Raw genomic sequence first — 8,420 nt, 5'->3', positions numbered from 1 at the left:
TCATTTTTTTTGTTTTTTGGGCCTTTTTTATTTGGCCTTTCCTCTTTTTTTCCCTTTTCTCTCTTCTTTTTTATTTCCTCACATGGGACAATGCTCTAATAATGATGATCATCACACTTCTATTTATTTACAACTCAAGGATTACAAATCGATACTTAGAACAAAATATGACTCTATATGAATGTCTCCGGCGGTGTACCGGGATGTGCAATGAATCAAGAGTGACATGTATGAAAAATTTATGAATGGTGGCTTTGCCACAAATACGATGTTAACTACATGATCATGCAAAGCAATATGACAATGATGAAGCGTGTCATAATAAATGGAACGGTGGAAAGTTGCATGGCAATATATCTCGGAATGGCTATGGAAATGCCATAATAGGTAGGTATGTTGGCTGTTTTGAGGAAGGTAAATGGTGGGTTTATGGTACCAGGGAAAGTTGCGCGGTACTTGAAAGGCTAGCAATGGTGGAAGGGTGCACTACAAAAAAAATACACTTCCGTGATTATACGTGTTTGTCATAGTAGGTCACATTTTCTGTCATGCATGTACATCCATGAAAATTTTATGACAGAATCAAGATAGTCATACCTGTGCTGTCGTAGAAGTGTTACATGACATTACCAAAATTATCATCACGGAAGTGTCCACTTCCATGACGATAAATCACGCGTCACAGAAGTGCTTTCATCAAGGGTGACCTACACGTGGCATCCATCATAACGGAACGCCATTAAGTTACCGGGTTCGGTTTTGGATCTGATAACCCGCTAATAGCCCCGACCAATGGGGATTTTCCACGTGTAAAATCATCATCGGCTGGAGGAAACACGTGTCGGCTCACCGTTGGGACAGATGTCGTCCACTCATTGGACCGAAGGCGCCTATGATACGTCGACACATGGCACGTCCGAACAGAGGCCCATTCCTGTGAAAAGGCCGGCCCGTTTGACTTGGTCAAAAGGTGGCGGCCCGGCCCATGAAAAGCCTGTTAACGGCCTGTTCGCATATAGCCCATTTACAGCCCGCTAACCCAGGGCCCGTTACGACCTATCTAAATTAGGCCCAGTAGCGTCATCTGGGCCATCCAATATGGTTCCAGCCGATTTTAAGTTCTGGCCCATTAATGGCCCGTGGTGAAACTGGCCCGTACTAAATAGTGTATCACTTTATACCCATTAACGGCCCATTAATCCATTGGGCCGTTTGCAGCCCATGTTATCTTTCGGCCTTCTCAGGGCCCATTTATTCTTGGGCTCATTTCCAGCATTCGGTTACTTACGGTCCGTTACTGCCATTTTCTGCTTGTGGGCCAAATTCAGCCCGTGGTTACAGTCGGCCCGTTTGTGGCCTGTTAATACGTTGGGCCGTTTTCATAGGGTCATCAAATATGGCCTATTAACGACGGCCTGTTATGGTCGGCCCATGAATGGATGACTCCAACTCTAGCCCGTTTACGGCCATAATGCGGTCTGTTTTTGGCCCATGTTTGGCCAATCGATCATACGGCCCGTCTAAGGCCCATTGATGATACGACCCGTAGAAGGCCCATTGTTTCTACGGCCCGTAGAAGGCCCATTGTTTCTATGGACCATAGAAGGCCCATTGTTTCTACGGCCCGTAGGAAGCCCAGTGTCACTAAGTAAATATGTAGCCCATGGCCTGTTAAAGGCGGAAAACTACTATAGGTTTAGACCTGCTAATGGCCCAAGATGATTATAGGCCCACGTTTTGGCCCATATGAGTAACGGGCCGTCCTGAAGACCGACAACACTGAGATCCACTGAACCTTCCGGCCTAAATTACAGCATACCGACCAAAGAATAAACCTAGACTATACAACAAAGAAATTACGGCATATTACATCCACTGGGAATCAAAGTTCACTACCGGTGATAATAAAGCACAACATGATCGCGAATTACATACACTGGGCATCAAAGGTCGCCACCAGTGCATATAAATGCGCCGACAAAAGAATATACAAAACTAAGAGCACTTCAGAAGGCACTAAACCTGGCAAGCTCGGGCCCCGCAAGCAGCTGAACAAGCTGATGAGACCTCATTTATGTCAACGATAGATGCTTCATCCCTAGTTGTATGGCACCATAGTGCGCAAGGCAGTCCCATGACATCTTCATTACATCTTTGACTTCAAGTCGGAGCTGAGCTGAAGCAAGCCTTTCCGCTTTAAGTTGAGACCGAAGAAGTTGAACTGATTGAGGCAGCGACTACACAGAGGTTGTCTCACACCTGCTGGTGAGTAGCTTCAACTCACTGTCTTCATCAAGACAAGACCTTGGGGTTATCTCGCTATCCTCAAGATGGTTTGGCTCATTATCTTTCCTAAAGTTCTGCCTGGCATAAGAGATACGACTCTGAAAGAGAAACAAGGAGACACGTAATAGGTTTCACAATTATATAAGCAAATAAATGGATCTGTTCTGCATAAGGAACATGTTTTTACAACTACAATTTAAAACTGGTAGTTGTTGCAAACATCCAATCAGATGTAAACAACAATGGAGGAAATGATGCCTATCCAAATCTATACTAGAACAAAGTTTGAAGGCTTGAGAAGGATGAACTTACATTACATGTTAACATGGGTTGGACAAAGCCCTTCTCCATGTTGATGGAAAGATAATTCAATAAATTCCCCAAAGAAAATTCTTTATAAGCATTGCCATTATTCTACATTTTGCAAAGAGTAAATATAGATCAAATAATACTGGAAGAAACAGAGGATAATGAAGCTCAGGTGCAGACTGATGATACATAATCAAATAGCAATTAATTAAGTACATCGTTACAAGGCAAAAGGTACTGACAAGAGGAATGCAGACATCAACGTGTGTAGTGGCATTGGCTTTATTCAACATTTTGGTAAGAGTAAATGTAGATATGATAATTTGGAGAAAGTGGAGGGCAGGGCAGATAAGATGCAGAGTAATGCTAGACAATCAACTATCTCGCGATGCATGTACAATAATACCACCACCGTCCGTTATTAGTTGTCGCTCAAATGGATGTATCTAGCACTATTAAGTTCTAAATACATCTAATTGATCAACAATTAATTCGATAGAGAGGGAGTACATGACAACAGGTAATTACATGAGCAATCCAAAACTTCATAACCATTGTGTTAATTCTACATTTATCTAAGAGTAAATATAGATCTTATAATTTCAAGCAAAGGGAGGATAAAGAAGCGAACATTTACAGTGATGCTACATAATCAAACAGCAATGAGTGTAAGTATGCTGACAAAGGGCAAGAGGTACTGATAAGAGCAATGCAGAGCCCAGTATTGTCGTGAGATCCTATGAACCTTTGAGCAAGGAGATTCTTCTGAAATTAGTTTTCATACAAGAGAGAAGGTAAGGCACATGCAGAAATTTAGGACTTCAAATTTTGAATTGATATCATAGATAGTACCTGACGCTGGGCTGTCAGCAGTTCTAATAGGGGTTTGGCCACTAGAGTAGGGGTAAAGTTTGTAACAGTTGGGCCTGTTTTTTCTGTTGTTGCTGATCTATCTGATTTAGCAGGTATCACTACCTTTTCCAAATACCTAGTTTGTACTCCTTGAGGATCTACAATCACCCTCTTCCTTTTGGACATCTATTACGAAAGAACAACATTTGACTAGGAAAACATAGTATGATGACACATGGAATAGGTACAGAAAATGGATAGGTATGGCATATACTCATATATGATGCTTAAACTAAGCAGACAGTGTAATAGAGTAGAAGTAATGCAAGAGGTCAGATGCAAAATATGTGCGGCCAATACAACCTTACCAAGTTAGAGCATGCACCTTGATGGGTGAATAAGATAGGCCATCCTCCACCATGCCAAGTTTGTTAGCCAGTGGATTGTTCCGCAATATTCTTCTCGTGCCCCCATTCTCATATTCATTTTGATAATGTTCAATACCTGACATGCATGAAAACATAAAAACAAGTGAGATTATCTTTGTAATGCAGAAGTGATTCTAATCCAATACTTCCTCCCTTTAACCCCTTTGTGCTATCTCTGCAATTCTTCTAAGAGGTGCCATGCATGCTGTAATTTGGTGTGTGCATTAATATAATGTGGCCTACTACTCAAAATATGAGAGCTCCAAAAGTGATGATACTTCGTAGATGACAGCTTCAACATATAGTAAAGAAGAACAAGTCGGCCTGACCTTACAGATTCAAAATATACTAAGGGAGGATAACTCGACCTGACCAGTCGACCGCAAGAGAAGAGGATCATCTTAAAGAAGAGCAGAAGAGCAAACAGATTGAAGATATTACAAGTATTTCTATACAATGTCGGTTGGCCACCCATGATGAAACAGAGTGCACAGAGAAATACTATTCCTTCTGATCTCTCCATATGTGGCTCACATGCATTTCGAAATTAAAGTAGGAACATTTAGCTGACCAATTAAACATCTCTCAGTTTCACTAATATCAGCATAATATCAGATTTGAATTTGTACAACTAAGCTTGTTTAGCTCAATGGGTGGAGCAGTGCTATTACGACGCGAACCACGTAGGTTGATCGTGGTCATCATAAAATGGGGAAACCGTAAGCATGATGAGTATAGTGTTGACTGTGGCAGTGGGATGGCAGATCTGAAGCTGCAAACCGCGCAAAGGGTAGTTAGCAACCGATATTTTCTTTGAAATAACAACTAAGATTTGGTACGGACAAGAAAGTACAGTCAACAAGTGACAAAGAAATGCAATTCTGCTGTCTCTCTATATGTCGTGACATGCATTTGGAAACTCAAGTGGGACCTTTAGCTAACCAATTAAATGTGTCTGTTAACTAATATCAGTATCATATCACAATCATATTTGAACAACTAAGCTTTGGAATTTTGAGTGTTGTGTTGTTTAGCTTGAAGGGTGGAGTAATGCTAGTATGACAGAAAGCACCTACGCAGATCATAGTAGAGTAGATAAAAGGGGAAAACCCTAAGCATCAAGAGTAAAATCTGGAAAGTGGAACTAGCTGGACCAGTGGGTGGCGCACATGCTTTTCGAAACGAATATAGGAACATTAGGTGACCAATTAAACGTTCTCTATTTTAGTAATATGAGCATCATATCAGATTCGTATTTCAACACGTAAGCTTTGGAATTATGAGTGGCATGTTGTTTCGCTTGATGGGTTGAGGTCTTGAGGAGCAGTGCTAGCACGACATGAAGCAGTGAAGCACCTACGATGATGGTAGTGAATATAAAGGGGGAAACCATAAGCTTTACGAGTATAGTGACCGTGACATGGCGGATCTGAAGGTGCAAACTGGACAAAGCTACTTCGCAACCAATGTTTGCATTCAACTAGCCGCTACGATTTGGTACGGACAAGAAAGGTACAGTAACAATTTAAGATCTATTTTCTGGGTGAGATCAATAACTTAAGCACATATGGAAGAGTACCACCACTCTTGCGATGCCGTGTAGGCCCCTGCTGATACGTTGAGGGTGCTACGGGTGCGATGGATGTTGGCGGCGGGGAAGAAGACTTTAGATGGCAGACGGGCGGGTTGGGGGATAAATCCCGTTGCCGTGGACGAGGCGGTCATAGGAGCGGCAACGACAAAGTGGACGACGGCGCCGATGAAGCGAGACGATGTGATGAAAGGATCCTGGTCCGGCGCCATGGATGAGAGACGCCCATCTCTTGTAGTGGACGACGGGGTAGGGGTAGCGGCTCCGACAGGTGGAGGATGGGGTGGCGGACGGAGGAGGCTGGCCGCAGTGGAGAGGTTGTCGTGGCGTCAACGGTGTATGAATGGGGAAATGGAGGGGGAGGGGGAGATCTCAAACTTTGGGACGTGCTTGTCTGAAATGTGGGAAAGTTACAAACTTATCCCCCGTTTCAAATTTCGGACATCACGTCGCTTGGGGATAGGACGGTAATCTCGCATCTCCCAAATATTTGCCGGTAATGATTTCGGGCGATGAGAGGGTGTTTTGCCGCCCACGGTTGGCGCCCATGGTGTATGAACGGGGCTGACAGTTAGGGCGGTTGTGGCACGTCTGAGGGAAGTTACACATCTGCCCCTATTTAAAATATTAGCCTACATCGATTTTTGACGAGGAGAGTTTGTTTTGCCGCCCACCGTGGATGAATGGGGAAATGGAGGGAGAGACACATGTCTTTCGGATGAGCTTGAATCAAATGTGTTTTGCCGCCCACCGTGTCTGAATGGGCTCAGAGGCCGTCGTGTCACGTCTATTGAAGTTACTAGTCTACCCCTATCGACAGCAGTGTAAATACGGTCGATAAGGATGTCAAGTGTCAGGGGTAGACAATAATTTCCATCTCGCAAACACTTGATTCGGGCAGCCCACAAATGATAGTGGGTGTTTAGCCGCTTCGTTCAAAACTTGGGAGAATTAGCATTCACGTTTGCCCTGGGCCCTGGCAACTAAATACAACTCCAATTTTTATCCGATTACGAATATCCACAAATAATTATACGTTTTGTTATTTATTTCTTCAAAACCACAACAAAGATTTATTCCACCTTTATATATGATTATGATTTAGAAATGCCATAATCTTCGAATTCAGTAGGTTGGATACACTTTGAGTCAAACAGTTATTTCATCCAATACAATATGCTCACACGAAAAACAGTTCACCTTATGTCAATCATACAAGTACTGAGGATTATATTGCCTAAAAAATTCGGATCATTACGACACATGGACAACATAGGGGGTCTTACAACATAATCCATTCAGAGACATGACACAACATGCAAGTACAATAATCTAATGACAATTTCAACTTCTATCTAAAGAAGAACTGGGATTACCCTGGGCTTTAGATAGCAGAAGCAGCAGGACCTCATCCGTCTTCAAATGCAACATTCTTACTTCCTCCAATTCTTGGGTTGCTTGCATAATGCGCACAGCTAATTGCATAATTTCCAGCTTCAAGATCGAGATTACCTCATTCATGGAAGCCACACCATCTCTTTCTGCCTCTAGTAGATCCCCAAGAACTATAATATCTGTTCTCAGACTGCTCTTCGGCAGTGTTGCCTCTGAACTGCTTGTTGGGGATCGTAGCAGAAATTTAAAATTTTCTACGCATCATCAAGATCAATCTATGGAGTAATCTAGCAACGAGGGGAAGGGGAGTGCATCTACATACCCTTGTAGATCACTAAGCGGAAGCGTTGCAAGAACGCGGATGAAGGAGTCGTACTCGTAGCGATTTAGATCACGGTTGATTCCGATCTAAGCGCCGAACAACGACGCCTCCGCGTTCAACACACGTGTAGCCCGGTGACGTCTCCTACGCCTTGATCCAGCAAGAGGAGAAGGAGAGGTTGGGGAAGACTCCATCCAGCAGCAGCACGATGGTGTGGTGGTGGTGGAGGAGTGCGGGACTCCAGCAGGGCTTCGCCAAGCACTACGAGAGACGAGGAGGGAGAGGGGTAGGGCTGCGCCAACAGGGGAAGAACTTCATGTGTTGGGCTGCCCCTTCGACTCCACTATATATAGGGGGAGAGGGAGGGCTGCACCCTCACCTAGGGTTTCCACCCTAGGGGTGGCGGCAGCCCCAATCCCCATCTGGGGTGGCGACCAAGTGGGGGGGGAGAGGGAGGCGCACCAGGCATGGGCCTTAGGGCCCATCTGCCCTTAGGGTTTGCCCCCTCTTCTCTCTAGGCACATGGGCCTTGGTGGGGAGGTGCCCCAGCCCACCTAGGGACTGGTCCCTTCTCACACTTGGCCCATGTATGCCTCCGGGGCCCCCCGGTGGACCCCCGGACCCCTCTGGTGGTCCCGGTACACTACCGGTGATGCCCGGAACACTTCCGGTGGCCAAAACAATACTTCCTATATATTAATCTTTACCTCCGGACCATTCCGGAACTCCTCATGATGTCCGGGATCTCATCCGGGACTCCGAACAACATTCGGTAACCGCATACATCCTTTCCCTATAACCCTAGCATCATTGAACCTTAAGTGTGTAGACCCTACGGGCTCGGGAGTCATGCAGACATGGCCGAGACAACTCTCCAGTCAATAACCAACAGCGGGATCTAGATACCCATGTTGGCTCCCACATGTTCCACGATGATCTCATCGGATGAACCATGATGTCAAGGATTCAATCAATCCCATATACAATTCCCTTTGTCTATCGGTACGATACTTGCCCGAGATTCGATTGTCGGTATCCCGATACCTTGTTCAATCTCGTTACCGGCAAGTCTCTTTACTTGTTCCCTAACACATCATCCCGTGATCAACTCCTTGGTCACATTGTGCACATTATGATGATGTCCTACCGAGTGGGCCCAGAGATACCTCTCCGTTACACGGAGTGACAAATCCCAGTCTTGATTCGTGCCAACCCAACAGACACTTTCGGAGATACC

This window comes from Triticum dicoccoides, chromosome 2A (assembly GCF_002162155.2).
Source record: "Triticum dicoccoides isolate Atlit2015 ecotype Zavitan chromosome 2A, WEW_v2.0, whole genome shotgun sequence".
Lineage (NCBI taxonomy): Eukaryota > Viridiplantae > Streptophyta > Magnoliopsida > Poales > Poaceae > Triticum > Triticum dicoccoides.
Note: the sequence above shows the minus strand (reverse complement) of the source record.